The 15498-nt window shown below is 37.1% G+C and overlaps 1 protein-coding gene across 5 annotated transcripts in view; it reads right to left on the reverse strand.

The window, feature by feature from the left end:
* RAPGEF4 (Rap guanine nucleotide exchange factor 4) overlaps positions 1 to 15498 on the reverse strand; it is a 151588-nt gene that overhangs the window by 111961 nt on the left and 24129 nt on the right. The window contains exon 1 of one of the 5 annotated variants that reach the window (XM_021399332.1): positions 14207 to 14359. The exons of the other annotated variants lie outside the window; for them this stretch is intronic. The gene's annotated coding sequence lies outside the window, so the exon portion shown is untranslated. Of the gene's footprint in view, positions 1 to 14206; positions 14360 to 15498 lie in introns of those variants that run through there. 5 annotated transcript variants of the gene reach the window in all.

Genomic DNA, 15498 nt, shown 5'->3' on the forward strand with positions numbered 1-15498 from the left:
GAACTGATACAAGATCTGAACTCCATGGTATCAAGTAGGTCTTCACTGTTCTAGGAAAAAAGCATGTTAGCCAAACTACTGAAATTTGGTGTATAAGCATAGCACTGGAGCCACTATTCCAGGTATATAGAAAGTGAGCCTAAAAATCTACCTACTTCAAACAGATCCATTCAGGGACATTCTTTGCCTCCAGACTCCTACTAGAAAGTTGTTTTAGAACCTCATTCCTAATGGTCAGAGAGATGCTTCTAACACATAGCCAAGCTGCATTAGTGCCAAACAGTGCTGCCCAGGGACAGGTTAACAGCTTCTTTCCCCTGAATGGTGGTTTTATGTATTTATAGAAGGCAATCTCATTTCCGATCAGCTTTCACATCAACAGACAAGATGTGCTCTTTTAGCCTTATCATATAAAATAGACGGTCCACCTCCTTTTAAAATGGCAGCCCTTCTCTGGATCTATCCCAGTTTGAGTTGACGTCTTCTAAACATGGGTAAGGAGAAATACAGAATCACAGAATGGAGAAATACAGAATCACAGAATGGAGAAATACAGAATCACAGAATGGAGAAATACAGAATCACAGAATGGANAATGGAGAAATACAGAATCACAGAATGGAGAAATACAGAATCACAGAATGGAGAAATACAGAATCACAGAATGGAGAAATACAGAATCACAGAATAGTTTAGGTCGGAAGGGAACTTAAATTCTAGTTCCAACCCCCTGCCATGGGCACCCTGCCAGCCTTTTGTCAGCTGCTAAATCAGGCACCAGATCAGGCTGCCCAGGACCTCATCCAACCTGGCCTTGAACACCTCCAGGAATGGGGCATCCACAGCTTCTCTGGGCAACCTGTTGCCAGCAACTCATCATCCTCTGAGTGAAAAATTTCCCCCTAACATCTAGTCTAAATCTACAAGGGCTGCTCCAAAAGTAATGCCTTTTATTTTATTATGTTGGTCCATGATGACAGAGGCAGATGTTGGTAGTATGGCAGTAGAGGCTGAACCTTCCCACCAATGTTCCATTACATTTTGTTGCTGTGCAACAGATGGCAGGAGAGGGGCAGTCTGACAAAAAGGCATCTGATATGGAACTCCGTATGAAGCAAAGGTGTGTCATTGAATTCCTTCAATGTGAAAAAAATTGCACCCTCTGACATTTATTGATGCTTTCTGAATGTTTATGGAGACCAAACAGTGGATGTGAGCACAGTGAGGCAGTGGGTGGTATGTTTTGGCAGTGGCAACAGCCACATGAATGATAAGCCACGTTCTGGATGGCTGCGCACAGCTGTCACACCACAAAGTGGAGAGTATCTTGATCAGCTCATTCATGAGAATCAGAGGATTACAACCAGAGAACTGCGAATGGGCTTCAAGGCATTGGAAACAACAGTGGCAGCATTGGAATACTGCAATGTTTGAGCCAGGTAGGTTCTACAAATGCTCACTCAGGAACAGAAAGAACACCATATATAAGTTTGTCAGGACCTACTGAACCAACATGTGGCCAAAGGTGACAGTTCCCTGGATCACATCATTACCACTGATGAGAAGTGGTACCACAACTACAAACCAGTCTGAAAGCAGAAGTCCATGGAGTGGTGACATGTGAATTCCCCCAGAGATTCAAGACCATGCTTGCTTACCAGGGACTAGAAAGTACAGCCATCATATCACTATTTAACACTGAAAAGCATAAACTGTTCTTCATAAGCCCCAGTGGCTTGCTTAAGTGGTACACCCAAGCTATGCAAAAGACACTAATATTTCAAACATGCAGATAGATTATGTGTATTTCTACAGGAAATTGCTCAAGGCAATTGAAAGTGTAAAGTCAAACAAATTATCTATAACTGAAAACATGCAAGTAACTTCTAATTAAACATGATTTCTCTATTGAAAAAAATACAGCACATTAAAACATTGCTAAAAGAAGAGAACTAATTGTAACAAAGTAACAAACAAAACAAAATTTTGTAAAAAGGGTGTTGTTTGGAAAAAAATCTTTAAAAGGTGAACTTTAAAAATGCATTTCTAATTTATTTTTGATTCTAAGCCTATTTCACTTTCAAGCAAATAAATATAACTCAATCAGTGAATGATCCTAGAGATAATACAGGGTATGCCAGGAAAAGTTCTCTTGCAACTATTCCTTATACCAGTCCTCCATTATGTTAGCCATGCTACACAGAAAAGCCACTTTCCCAACCAACACTATGAAGTTTTCCACACAACTCTGCCAGGCGTAAGAATCTTACTTTAGTGGCCAGAAGAACAAATAACCAATAGTAGAGAGAAGAAAAAAGAATCATTAGCAATATTTTAAACATAGGTGTCCAATTTACATTTCAAGGCACTCCGTGCAAGAAAAAACAGCACGGACCTTTCTTTCAGAAAAGCTGAGAGGGGATTTGAAATACAGCCAACCCTAAAAATCAGAGGAGACTACCAGCTGCAAACTGAAGGTCATGACATGGGCTACATCCACAGCAATGAGCAAGAACACAACAGAAGAGCTATCTCATGGACTACTGAATGCACTTGCCAAACACTGTACTGACAAACACTGGAACAAGCAAAATTAATCAGGAAGGACAAACCATTGTTTTACCCTTCTGAACAGCTAACAAGCAGCCTTACTTTTTTTTTTTGTCTCTACAACAGTGTTGCAATGAAGTTAAGTTTCTCTTTTCTTTCTTAAGGACTCTGCTTGCATTTTAGTAGCAGCGTTGTGAAATGTCCTTTTCCATTTCCCACATGACAACAGACTACAGGTTGAAGACAAAATAAAGGATGAGAGCTACAATCTGACTGCAAAGCAACCTTAACATTGCAGTTGTTTTATCCCTTGCTTTCACTTAAGGAGTCTTTGACATGCTGAATCTTTCATTAATTGTATATTCAATAGCTTTAAAAACTTCAACCCGGTCTGATGAAATTGATTCCTCAACTGAGGATGGGAACGCTGCATTTGTTCAATGGACAGACAAGGCCTCATTAATCGACATTCAGCTTCAAGTAGCTCATGAGTAAAGAAAGACCATTGTAAGACACATTTTAAACCACAGTTAAAAAAACATATTAAAGATAACAAAAACCCAACTTGAGTTAAGAGAACAGAAAAAAACCAGTTTTTGCAAAGGTAAACAGCTACCCTTAGATAAAGGAATAATGTTACATATGGTGTCTAGAGATCAATGCCCTGAGTTATTTATTGGATATCATGCAGATAACTTTCTCTTCCTGAAACTAAGTTTGGAATTTGTAAATCCTGACATGCTAAGTGTATGATTTCTTTCCCATGGGGGGGATCCTTTTTATATTTTTCTAAAAAGTCTGTATTTAAAGAAGAGATCTCAAGATACTTACTGCTTTCACTTTTCTGAACAGAAAAACTTCCAAAGGTTTCTAGTTCCTAGCACCACCCTCTCATCTCAATCAGAAAGGTCTGAATAAGGTAGTTTTCTCACAGAAAAGCATGCTGCAAAAGGTAAGACAATCATGCACTGGTAAAAAGCCGAGTCCAAAGAAGAGATAGATCTAGAAATAAAGTGTTATTGGAAAGTGAGTTGTGAGTTATGATTGCTTAACATTACTGCGTTTTGAAAATCAAAGCCATTGAGAGAACATAAATGGGTAAGAGAGGCCAACAACCATCAGGTTGGAGTAAGCGAAGAAACAAGAGTTACTTGTGTCAGACTTCTCAGAGGGATAAGCAGAACATTTATAATCAAGCTTCAGATGAGCAAATTTGTCTGCAGGAGCTGAAAATAGAACAAAGTTGCTTAGTATACTTTCACATGACTATTTACAGAATCCACAGAAGTGGATTAGTAACTTCTGTTAGTCACTGAAATCAACTGTACAGGCACTGAATGGTACAGGTTCTGCAACATAAAACATATTTCTACTTTATTTTTCTTCCTTAAATCAGCTGCCAGCATGCAGTTAGCCACACAGTTTTTGACTGGAGAAAAAGATCATCATGAAGCAAAAGGGCAAAGCTGGAGGAGAGTATGGGGTCACTTCTTCCCTCCTCTTTCTTGCAACATTGGCAGAAAGAGAAACTACATGAACACCAGAACATACCTTCAACATATGGAAAAATACTTGATTATGTTAGAGTAACCAATGGAACTTATTGTGATGAGAGATTCTCTAGGCTTTGTTAATTTATTTCTGTAACAACATACATATTGATAGAGGGGTAAATTTAAATTTAGCAAAGCAATAATCATGATAAGGGGTTCAAACAGATTAAGTTGCTTTAAGTGTTAGCAGACGTGCCAAAGAATAATGCAATGAAGGTTACACCAGCTTACACTGGTGAATTTTGTCCTTGGACAGCTAGGAGTAACTCTGGGGAAGAATAAAACTCGAAGGAAAAAAAGAATTTGAATTTTGCATTCTTTAATGCCTTATTTTCTAACACTTTTTGTTCTTTTGAGAGTGAACTTCACAAGAACTTCTGTATACTTTTCCAGTATCAGAACTGTGGTAATTTCTTCGCTGTTTATCAACCAATACACATAGATGGTGTAATTTACACCACTAACTTCACTTTGGTTCAGAACATACCTAGCATACTGGGGCACCTTACTTGTACAAAAATCAAAAATGCTTGGAAAGTATTTTTCATAAGCAAGGGAAGAAAAATCACTACTGCTAGATTACAGAGCTCATTCCTCATATTAACAGCAACAATCATAGGCTTTACTTTTTTTTTTTTTTAAATCACTAAAGTGGTGGAAGAAAGGGTTGCAGTAGCTGTCACATACTTGGATATCAGTACAACATTAAATAGTGATAGCTCAAAAAACGCCTTGGGTGGAAACATTGTCATGCAAATTAAAAAACAGTTACATGACTGCAAACTAAAGGTAATGAAACATAGCAACACAAAAGAGGAGTCTAAGGAAGTACTAAAGGGCTGGGGTTTTATATATATATATAAAGTCTCAGAAAGAGAATAAACAACTTCATAACTATTATAAAAACATTAGAGAAAGAAGAGGTAGAAATACCTGTCAAAATATGAAAATGATGCATAGGTCTCTAAGGAATTAGAAATGCTTAGGAAAAATTCAAGGGAGACATTTAAGTAGAGCTAGTGAGTGAGCATCGAGGGAAACAATAATCCTGAACACAGTTCAAGTATGCAGCACATTACTCATCACTATCATTTCTATTTCTGTATAGATATTCATAAAAGCTTACCTACAACAGCCCTTCTTAACACAAGCAAAAAACTGTTATTGTGACAATTATTAAATCCTGGCATAAAATACTGTTAGTAGACATCATATTTTGTATAGTCCAGGTAGAGATGAAAGACAGGGTCACATAATTCTGGATTTCAGAAAATTCAGAGTACTATGATGGAATTCCAGGAAAGTTATTAATAGTTATATATAAATTTTCTTTTAAAGTGACACCAATACATAGATATGACAATTGTGTGCAAACATGATAAGAACATTAGTAATAATGACAGAGAAATTATCTCACATACGTGAAAGCAGTACATTCAAGAACCAAAGAATAGTCTTAAGACTGGGAGGGGAAATCAGAATAACCTTGTCTGTAGCATTCAGTGCACTTGGCTGTGGAATATTTCTCTAGAAGTAGTGGCCATTCACAAATCATTCAGAATGGATACTTTAAAGGTGAATGGACAAAACTTTAGATAATACACAGCACAAAATAATATGTGCCTGGAAAGGGGATAAAAACAGTGAGTAGAGAAATAGAAATGGAAATAAAGGTCTTATTAAATAAAGATATTCTAGCTTCAAAAGAAGGGACAGATCCGGTGCTACACTTTAGAACTGACCAGGAGAAAGCACAACAGGTTTTATTTATGCAGTTCGCTATTTTGTTAAATTCAATTTCAAAAATACATAGACAACAGCAATAGACAGAAGCCATAGGATGTGGAGCCTTTTGCCACAAGTGTGACAAATTCTACTGCCCCTTACTGCAATGAAATTACTGGAACTGGACAGGTTTGGCTTAAGAACATTATGCCTTTCTACATCCTGTTAAAAGTAAGTAACTTAATGGAAGTTCACCACCGTGTTTTAAGACTCAAAATATCTGATGTGTGCTGCTGATCTCTCACCATGCAGAGCATCTAACAAGAATAACTTCCCTCACTTCCTTTATGGAGCCATCTATGGCTGATGCCTACCAGACAGAGATGGGCATTTTTACTGCTCTAACAGTGCTAAGAGTACTGCTACTATGGAGCTGCTGAAAGGCAGCACATTCATGATCAGGATTGGAGTACATGCCCTGCTTACAATTTGACAATTAAACTAGTAAATTAAGAGCTTTTCCTTTCTATTGCATCACACATTCTTATTTTTTATCATGTTGACCAGTCTGATTGTGGAGAATCACATAGGCATCTCATATAGCAAATTCTACTTGCACAAAGAAAACCTAAAGTGTTCACTTAGAAAGAACATAATTGATATAAAGATAACATTCATTATTAGTTTAATAGATTTCAAAGTAAGAGTTGCTTTTTCCTTCCATAAAAAGCTCTTTAGCATATTATATTAACAATTTTCATTTGTACATATGGCAACAGTTTTATCAGATAATAAAGATATGCATATGTAGTCTGAAATAAGATGAAGTTCCAGCAATGAAGACATACTTGAAAGGAAAAATCAACAGAAATGTTAATTGGCAAGGATATAAGAAACATACTAAAGCCTTGCAATAGCTAGACAATCATTGTAGTCAGTCATGGTCAAGAATCTATTTCAGTCAAGACATTTGATAGTATCTTTACGTATACATACCATCACATAAAGGGTGAGCTATGTCTTTGTTCTATAACTCAACAAGGGGAATAGGCAGGATAAAGTACCTCTCAATCTTGCTATCTTGCAACAGAGCAGTCTCACAAGGGTTGTATTTTGTGAGTCTGCTGTTTTCTCACACATTAAAAAGCACAACTGCACACTATTCACTATATGAATTATATTGTTAAAGAATGAGAGAAAACATAATTCATGGTCTGCTTCTGCATAACATAACCAGTTATTATTCTTTAGTCATTACAGATAAACTCAATTCTCATCCAAAGACACTGCCCTGTTAACGGAACCCAGGAAAAGTAACTTCCCAACCATTCTGTAACGATACTTGGATTAACAGTATAGATGTCCATATAGCATCCATTCCTCTTAGAATTCCTATGGTAATAAAGTGTGTAATACTACCATTCCTATGGCTTGGCACATTTCCAGGATTTCCTGTTCCTTGCAGTTTTACATAAAGTGAAAGAACAAAGCTGACAACAATTCACTGAAAGATCAGTACTTGTGGGCTGGCTGGTAGCATGCATCACTTTCTGAAGAAATATAAATAATATTAAAAAAACCTTCAGAAAGTTTAGAAGGCAGAAAAATCCTCCCACTGTTGTTAAAACAGGAAAAGTCTGTCTCGGAATAAAATAGCACAGAGTACATTTTGTTTATGAGATCAGATGGAAGTAACACACTCTATAAGGAAATTCCATATGGCAGATGTATGTAAACACATCAGACAACCTGCTAAACCAGTTCTCATGAATTTCTGCTGCAACCTCAAAGTACACAATCTTTTGACCATTATCACAGCAACAGCGTAGGTAAATGTTCCAGCTATTACTTGCTCAGATTAAGCATAGCTCTCCTGTAAAAAGAAGCATTATATAAAATGGTACCTTCTTCACAACCAAATCAGCATATTCAGACATATCTGCTTCACTGTCCACACTTCTACATTTTACTCCTTTTAGCTCTGCAGAGCTAATGTACTAAGAAATACTAAGTCATGGTATAATTCTCACCAGTGGCACAAGAATTATTTCCTAACAGCTTGTTGATCTCTGATCATCTAAGCATCACAGATGAACCTCAGAAGAAATACTCAATGAATTCTTACCCAGAGGTCAACCAAACTGGCATCAAATACTATCTGGACAAACAGTGACAAGTGCAGAAAGAGACCACATTGATGAATGTACGGAAGGGAAGCATACCAGAAAACTGCCTGAGAAATGATAGTAGAAAGAAAAAAAAAAGACCTTTGAAAAGTGTATCACGTTTTTACAGAGGTTACAGGCTTGGAGGGTATTGGCAGAAGGGAAGATGGGGAGAAAATAAGCCTGCACCAAGCTTTTAATCTTCCCTTAATTGTACCAAGAGTCTCCAGCATTATCCCTGGAGAGAAATAAGCATAAAAGCCTAAGTAACTCAAGCAGGTTCCCTTACAACTCATCTCTTTCAGAACAGCATGACTTCTTTGAATGACTCAGTTTCTCAAAGACTAGGTCATACAAAAATAGCATCGCGTGGTGTATTTTTATGATGCTAAAACAAAACAATGATACTCCACCTGTTTTCCACTAACCTGTACTCAGGAATGTCTGAATAGGGTTCTGGGGAAATTTACAGAATAAAGCTTGCCTGAGTGTTTTTGGAAAATGAAGTGGTTAATATCCCAATAAAATATTTCATGCTGGCTGTCAAAAAAGGTATTTTTCAAAGGTCATGAGAGAGGTGGAATGCAAAATTGAGAAGAAATTACTTAGGAAACAGTCAGAGGTTAAAATGTATGCAAGTTTAATTACATCAATAAGTACTAAATGCAAGATGGCAAGGTTTAATTTTAAATGCTGATTATTTATCACCCTCAAACACATGGCATAGAAGCCTGATTTAGAGCCAAGTACTGCGTGTAAAAGAATTTTACTAATGTAATTTAAAATGAACAAATAGAAGTCAGAAGATACTTAGAGTGTAAGCTTTTATTTGCAAGTTTCGCATTTCTTTTAATTTTTGCTTTTGAAACTTAACCAAGAAACTACTTTAAGAAGAGTTCAGAGAAAATACACACTAGCGGCATTCTGTAATCAAGATGAGATGAAGGAAAAAGGAACAGAGCTTTCAACACCACACCACTGCAGGTATGGTACAAATTTACACATTCTTATAAACCACTGAATTCAACAACAGCCCAAAACAGCAATAATAGGTAAAAACACAAATTCCGTGAACATCCACTTCTTTACAGATTATAAAAATACAGAGAATATATGGTTTAGAGGGCCCCTATTTCTTACAATGTGCTGTTCATGAACATTTGTTACGTATTAACAACCACTCACCAAAACAATATATAAATACATCCACAAGCAGGTTGTTCCATAAATACCCATTAGATTTAAGCACTTAAGAGGATCTGTGGCCCCATCAGAGCATGTTTCAGGCCTGATACTTTCACACTGCTACTTGATATATTTCTAGGAATTGTGTAGCTCACAGGAAAAAAAAAAAAGTGAGATTATAGCAACACACACTAACCCTGCGAACTCTAATTGCTTGAGTTCCGGTGTTCAGTCTGAAACAAGAATTGATTTGAGAGCAGACGTTTTTATTTATTTCCTCTTTCCCCTCACCTGGCACTGGTCATAATCAGCACAAATAAAAGGCTGGGTCCTCTGATTGTTATTTTCTGCCAAAGGAGATATTCCACACTCAGCCAGTAGCGCTTTATATTTTCACTTTTAAATGAGTCTCCAGGATGCCAATAGTTTGTAACACTTGGATATGACTTACCTCAGTACAACTATTGAGTTGACCGCTTTGTTAAGCACGCCTAAGCTACCAAGCCACCAATCATTTCAATGATGCCAGGCTCTCACCTCACATCAGCTATGTTACTGGATAGAAAATACCACAGAAAGGATAAAGGGTAAAGAGGATTTAAGCAGCCTGCACTGCATACTTTACAAGGAGAAGGAAGAAATTAGTAATTACCTGGGTTGAAGTCCCATAATGCTCATTGACTTCAGTAAGGTAAGATTTCACCATGGATGAAAAGAGGGGAGGAAATAGTCTAAGTGAAAGGGCAAATGCTGAATCTTACAGCTCTGATTATGATCAGGAAAATGAAAGGCATCTATTAGAACTATTCTAAGGCAAGCAAAAGGCTGTTTCTTTTTGAGTCCATTTATGAATCCATAAAACTAATAAATAGATTTCTTTTGAGTTTTAGCTTGTTTTGAGTTTTGAAGTGTTGAATGCTCACTCCTTCAGCAATAAGTAAGTAGTAAGTAATAAGTGGGTCTTGCAGGTCCTACTGTTCTTGCTACATAAGTGGATACAAAACATTTCATAAACTAAGCTGTTAGAAAAAAAAGACTAAAATATCATTGCCTTGCTTTCAATGCGCTAATCTGCAAATGATCTTCTACCTCTACCGATCCTACTGTCTTTTCTTTTTTTTCTATAAATGCCAGCACCTTTAAGCAAATGGATTTTAAAAACATCAATGTTAAAACACATTCATTGATCTAGTACATTATTTGCCTTACCCACTATATAGTGCAAGCAGAAAGCACCTATTCAAATGCAGCATGTAAGTGGGCATTCTAAAGAAATGCCTTGGAGGAACACACAATCATATCCATTGCTGTAAAGCAACACAAACGACTAAAATTCACTGCTAAAAAGAAGCTTCTAAGGGATTCCTCTTTTCTCAAGAACCTGGAGGAACCAAATGGCCTCAGGATAGACAATAGATTTATGTTTTGTGTGAGGAAGTACAGAAATGAAGTACTGAGATGATAAGGCTGACCAGAAGATCAGAAAGCATCAGTCTCCAAAACCAACTCGTCCAACTCATGGCGGGATAAAGGAACAGTGTGAAATCCAAAAGTTAAGATATATCAGCAAAGTCTTGTACAGTTGATCATTTTGGTATCCATTCTAAAGGCAATAAAGTATCCTGCCAACAAGTGCAGCTGAAAGCTCCAGGCAATTTGACACAGAAGTTTGACACGTTGAATGAGAATTTAATGCAGTAATATATACATGCAAGATAGATCATAGATTATATACACACAGCTACATATGAAGACACAACTGTGTTACACATTTTTTCTGTGACAGACAAGAATGAGACATGATAGTCAAAATGTATATCTGACCAAAAACAACAAAAGAACTAAGAACTATTTTACAAACTTCAAATACGATTCTTCTAAAAGACACGTTTACATAATAAAAACAGACTAATGAAAGTACATAAGTTCACTCCCTGAAATAATATTCATAGACTTCCAGTTGTGTGCTGCAATACACAATTTTTCCCTGTTTAGCATATCAAGCTTAGAGATACCACATTTAATAATACAGTCTGCTGAGGATGAAAAGCAGTTGCTTTGCTAATAAAAAAGCTGGTTATAGAAAATGCAAGTTTGGCAGTAACACTTCCAAGAAAAATCACAGCTTAAAAAGCATCTGCAGAGTTTAAGTGTATACATTCCAGCTTGCTCTTCTGAAACTGAAATATTTTAGGAATTAATCAAAATACTTCCTTTTCTTGAGAACTGGATGAGTCCAGTATTTTTAAACTTTACTTCGAGCCATATTAAAACATGAGGAAACCAATAAATGCATTACTTAGCAGAGAGACTAACATGCTTGCTGAATTTCTCTATTTTTTCTTTTCCCAGTGAGGAGCCTCAAAAAAGTCAAACTCTCTGCAATGTAATTTAAGACTCTTTGAAGTGCTAATAAACTTTCACAAGCAGTCTAAGTAAGAGTAACCTACCTTTGCACAGTATCTGGCATCATGAGCTTCAAGCTGACGGGCATTACTACAGTGACACAGAATTGTATCTAAGAGAAATGCTACACTAGTTAAGGTTAAGAAAACACAGCTCTACAAAGCCTTAATCAATCTCCAAATGGTTAACTAAATGACACGGGCACAAAATGTTAGAGCTGAAATAGAAATAGTAATAAAGAGGGACACTGAGGTGCAAACAGATGACACACAAGAACAAGAATTGGGAAAGCTTCTTGCGAAGAAACAAGCAGAAGGCTCAGGTCTTTCCAATCAACTTGTTATTTTTCAGCCTTTTCCATTGCTTAGGGGGTATCCTGAGTGCCTAAGTCTGTCATCTTAAATGAAGGACAAGGTGAAACAAAGAGAAATTTGCAAAGTTCAGACTGGGTTCCCTTCATCTCCTGCAGAAATTGTGCACCATCAACAAACCAGAAGGCTACCGTATAAGATACAGCCATACAAAGTGTTCACAGAAATCTGCATTTTTTTTTGTACATTAATTACTTAATGTACCAAAGTCACTATTTGGATATGCTAACATTACTTTTCTGTTGTAAATTTAATTACTGAGGATAGAATGTCATTCCATACTCATTTAAATCTGCTCTTCCAGACAATCACTTGTTAATACTGTAAATGTTTGACAAAGGAAAACAAAAGGGAAGATCCTAAGAGTTTATTACAAAGATAATCAAAGCTAACAAAACAGCAGTACTAAAGGCAAGGCTATGATCTCCATGTATATCAAAGCAATTGTACTGTCTTCATTTGAAATACACTCACTTTGCACCAGTAAAACTAGGAGTGAAATTTCACACTTTCTTGGTATACTAACAACTTTGGAGTCTTTCCCTACTACTCACTCCATGTTTTTACCGGTATTAACACAGAAGGTATGAAGGTGGAATGTCAGTTACTTACAAACTTTTGCTCATATCTTGCCAATTCTGTGTTCACCGCCATATTCTAAAGCCAGGAGGGAGGACTTTTCATATTCCTCCCCCCTTCCATGTGTTAGTCTAGGAAAAATATCTGATTGCCTATCATCACTTCATATTTCAATGTCTAACACACTGGCTCTGTTTCTCTGCATACAAATTTGAATCCCTTCACAGCTGAAGACTTGCAGACAGCACAAGACAACAAATTCCACATGCCTGAGTCCTTCCACATCTCAATTCCATATTGCATTCCCTACCCGATACCATGGAAAAGTTCCTCCTTATTCTGACAAGATGGTTATTCGAGAGTTTGGTGAACGCAGTATTCCAGCTACAGACTAAAGACAAGTTACTGGAATCTGATCACTTTCACATTTCTCAAATAAAACCACATCAGAGAGATGAATAATTGAGGTAGAGTTTGAGTAGTCAATGGAGAGTGTGACATGAAGCAGACAAAGAAAGCTGGATGTTCCACAACCACCTTCTTATACTTCTGTGGGTCTCCAAGCACTTCAGTATTAAAAAAAAAAAAACACAACACACTATCATCCACTCTGTAAAGCTAAATTGCCTTCATTTTATTAATTACAGTTTTATGTCTCTGCTATACTTGCCTACAGGAAATCAGCAAATTGTTGCAAAGACTTCTGCAACTGATTACTAGACAATATACGGACAGAGTAGTACAGCTAAATCAACCTGAGAGTTTGTTTGGCTGTGCATTAATTCAATTATTTCTTCGATTCACCCCCTATCACCCCTCTTTTCCAGTACCTAATTTCTCACATCTTACCTAATCACTCACTTAATAAGATGGAAAGAATTTCTCATATGGAACACTGAAGTGGTGACAGGTGCATTAGGAAGTACTGATACTTACATGAGATTCCTAGTACCCCTTAAAAATGTCCAAGTAATCAGAAGCCTACCAGAGAGAAAATCAAGTACTCTCTCCTGTCACAATGTGACATACATTCCCCGTAGCCTAAGGTAAGGGAAAGGCTGCCTCTCTGAAATGCTGCCTACTGTACCGCCTTGCAAAATACCTACATGTAACTCAGTAACATACATTGATAAATAACACACTTACACCACAGACAAATGGAATAAAGAAACGAGAAATCTTTCTACGTTCATTTTCATTAATGTATTTCTACAGTGCTTTCATAATTCCAACTGTAATAATAAGATACAGTTTCAAAAGAAACTGATACTGTATCGAAATGCAGAGAGCTACGGCCTCATTTCTGTTGAACATAAACCTTACTCAAAAGTCTCACTGTATGCTGTGTTTAAATCAGCCTGCCACTTCATACATCTATTTCCTAAACAGCATTCCATTAAAGCTATTTGTAAAGTTTATTCCGTTTTGACAGACAACCTGTTTTTAAGCTATTTCATTAAACACTAACATTCATAATATTCAGAAAATAAAGACAGTAAGAAAGCAGTTTCTCCCAAATCTGTTGCTCCAGACCACCGAAGCCTGCTGAGGGCTACTGAATTATCAGACGGACAAAAGTAGGAAGCAAATTACACTACAGTTAATCAGACCACAAGATGATGTGTAAGTGCTGATGGTTACGAAGAAAACAAATTAAAATATTCATTCTGACCTTACAGGGCCAAGACTCCCTCTCTCCAGAGTTACTGCATACCAAGGTAGTAGTTGCTCTTCATTTACTCAAGATCAAGTGTTTCTCACAGCATGTTCAGTAACTTCTAACTGAATCTTATTCCACACAAAAGGAAATTGGTTATTTGTATGTTATTCAAGGAAGACTGAGTAATTCACTGTGGTAGGAAAGGCCTCTAAAAATAAGTCACCTCTCAGCAGATTCACTCCCTTCCTGTCTGGGACTGAATCACTTTGTAATTGCGTGAAAGGACAAAGCTTGAGGATGAACTACAGAGAACTTCTGCAACAATAACACTGCTCAAATACAATCATTTTGCTCCCAGGCTGTTTAAAAGGTTACAACTACTAGAGGGTGGAGCAAGCCACTGATCCATCAGAGTGTGCCTGACCGAAGCTCCTTGTGTGCAGTCTTTTGCATTTATATTTTTAGATGTAACTGCCCTTGTGGTTTGGGGCAAGGTAGTTAGTACTGCACTAACTCAGTGATGTTGAAGAGGAAAAGCACATTCTTATCACCACAAGAGAGTACCTTATCCTTACACATTCATGGACGACCATTGAAGTCCGCAGTGTTACAACAGTTGCTACTGCTCCTAGGAAATGAACACCAGGGGCAAGTGGCACACCCAGATTTGACCCAGTGATTCCCAGAACCTCCTAGAGCGTCTTTCCTAGGGACAGTGTTTGACTGTGTGAAAACCTTGCCACAGATTTCATCATCTCCAATCTGTTCTAGCAGCTGTGGATAGAAAAATAAGTCTCCGAGGATGAGTAAGCTCAGAAGTTCAACAGATGTTCCTGAACAGGATGCTACTTAAATGGATATAGCCATTAGAGAGAAGACTAGGCCATTTTAAATGGTAATTGCTGTTATCAGGACAATATTATTTGTTTAGACTGGCGTTCCCTGACTGTTAAAGAGGGAGATTGTAGAAAATCTTTCAGTAAAGAGCTGAATATGTGGTTCTGTGTATTACATAAGGCAGCTAATTATGCTTTTGATAAAGAATATCCTATCTTTTCCACAATGAGTATTTAAGTTTATAAAATTGACAAAAGGAAAATGATAAAGAAAAGTCACTTAGAAATAGCAATCTCTGTCTTTCAGATGTAAGCCCAATTGTAATGGCACTCAACGTAAGAAAACACTACATCCTGCTGTATTTTGTACATTAAGTATGCTAATAAGCCACATCTGGTCTGTGAAACGCATAAATACAAGTACAGTTTCTTAAAGCAGTACAGCTAATACAGAAAAAAACACTTCTC

This window comes from Numida meleagris, chromosome 5, assembly GCF_002078875.1.
Source record: "Numida meleagris isolate 19003 breed g44 Domestic line chromosome 5, NumMel1.0, whole genome shotgun sequence".
NCBI lineage: Eukaryota > Metazoa > Chordata > Aves > Galliformes > Numididae > Numida > Numida meleagris.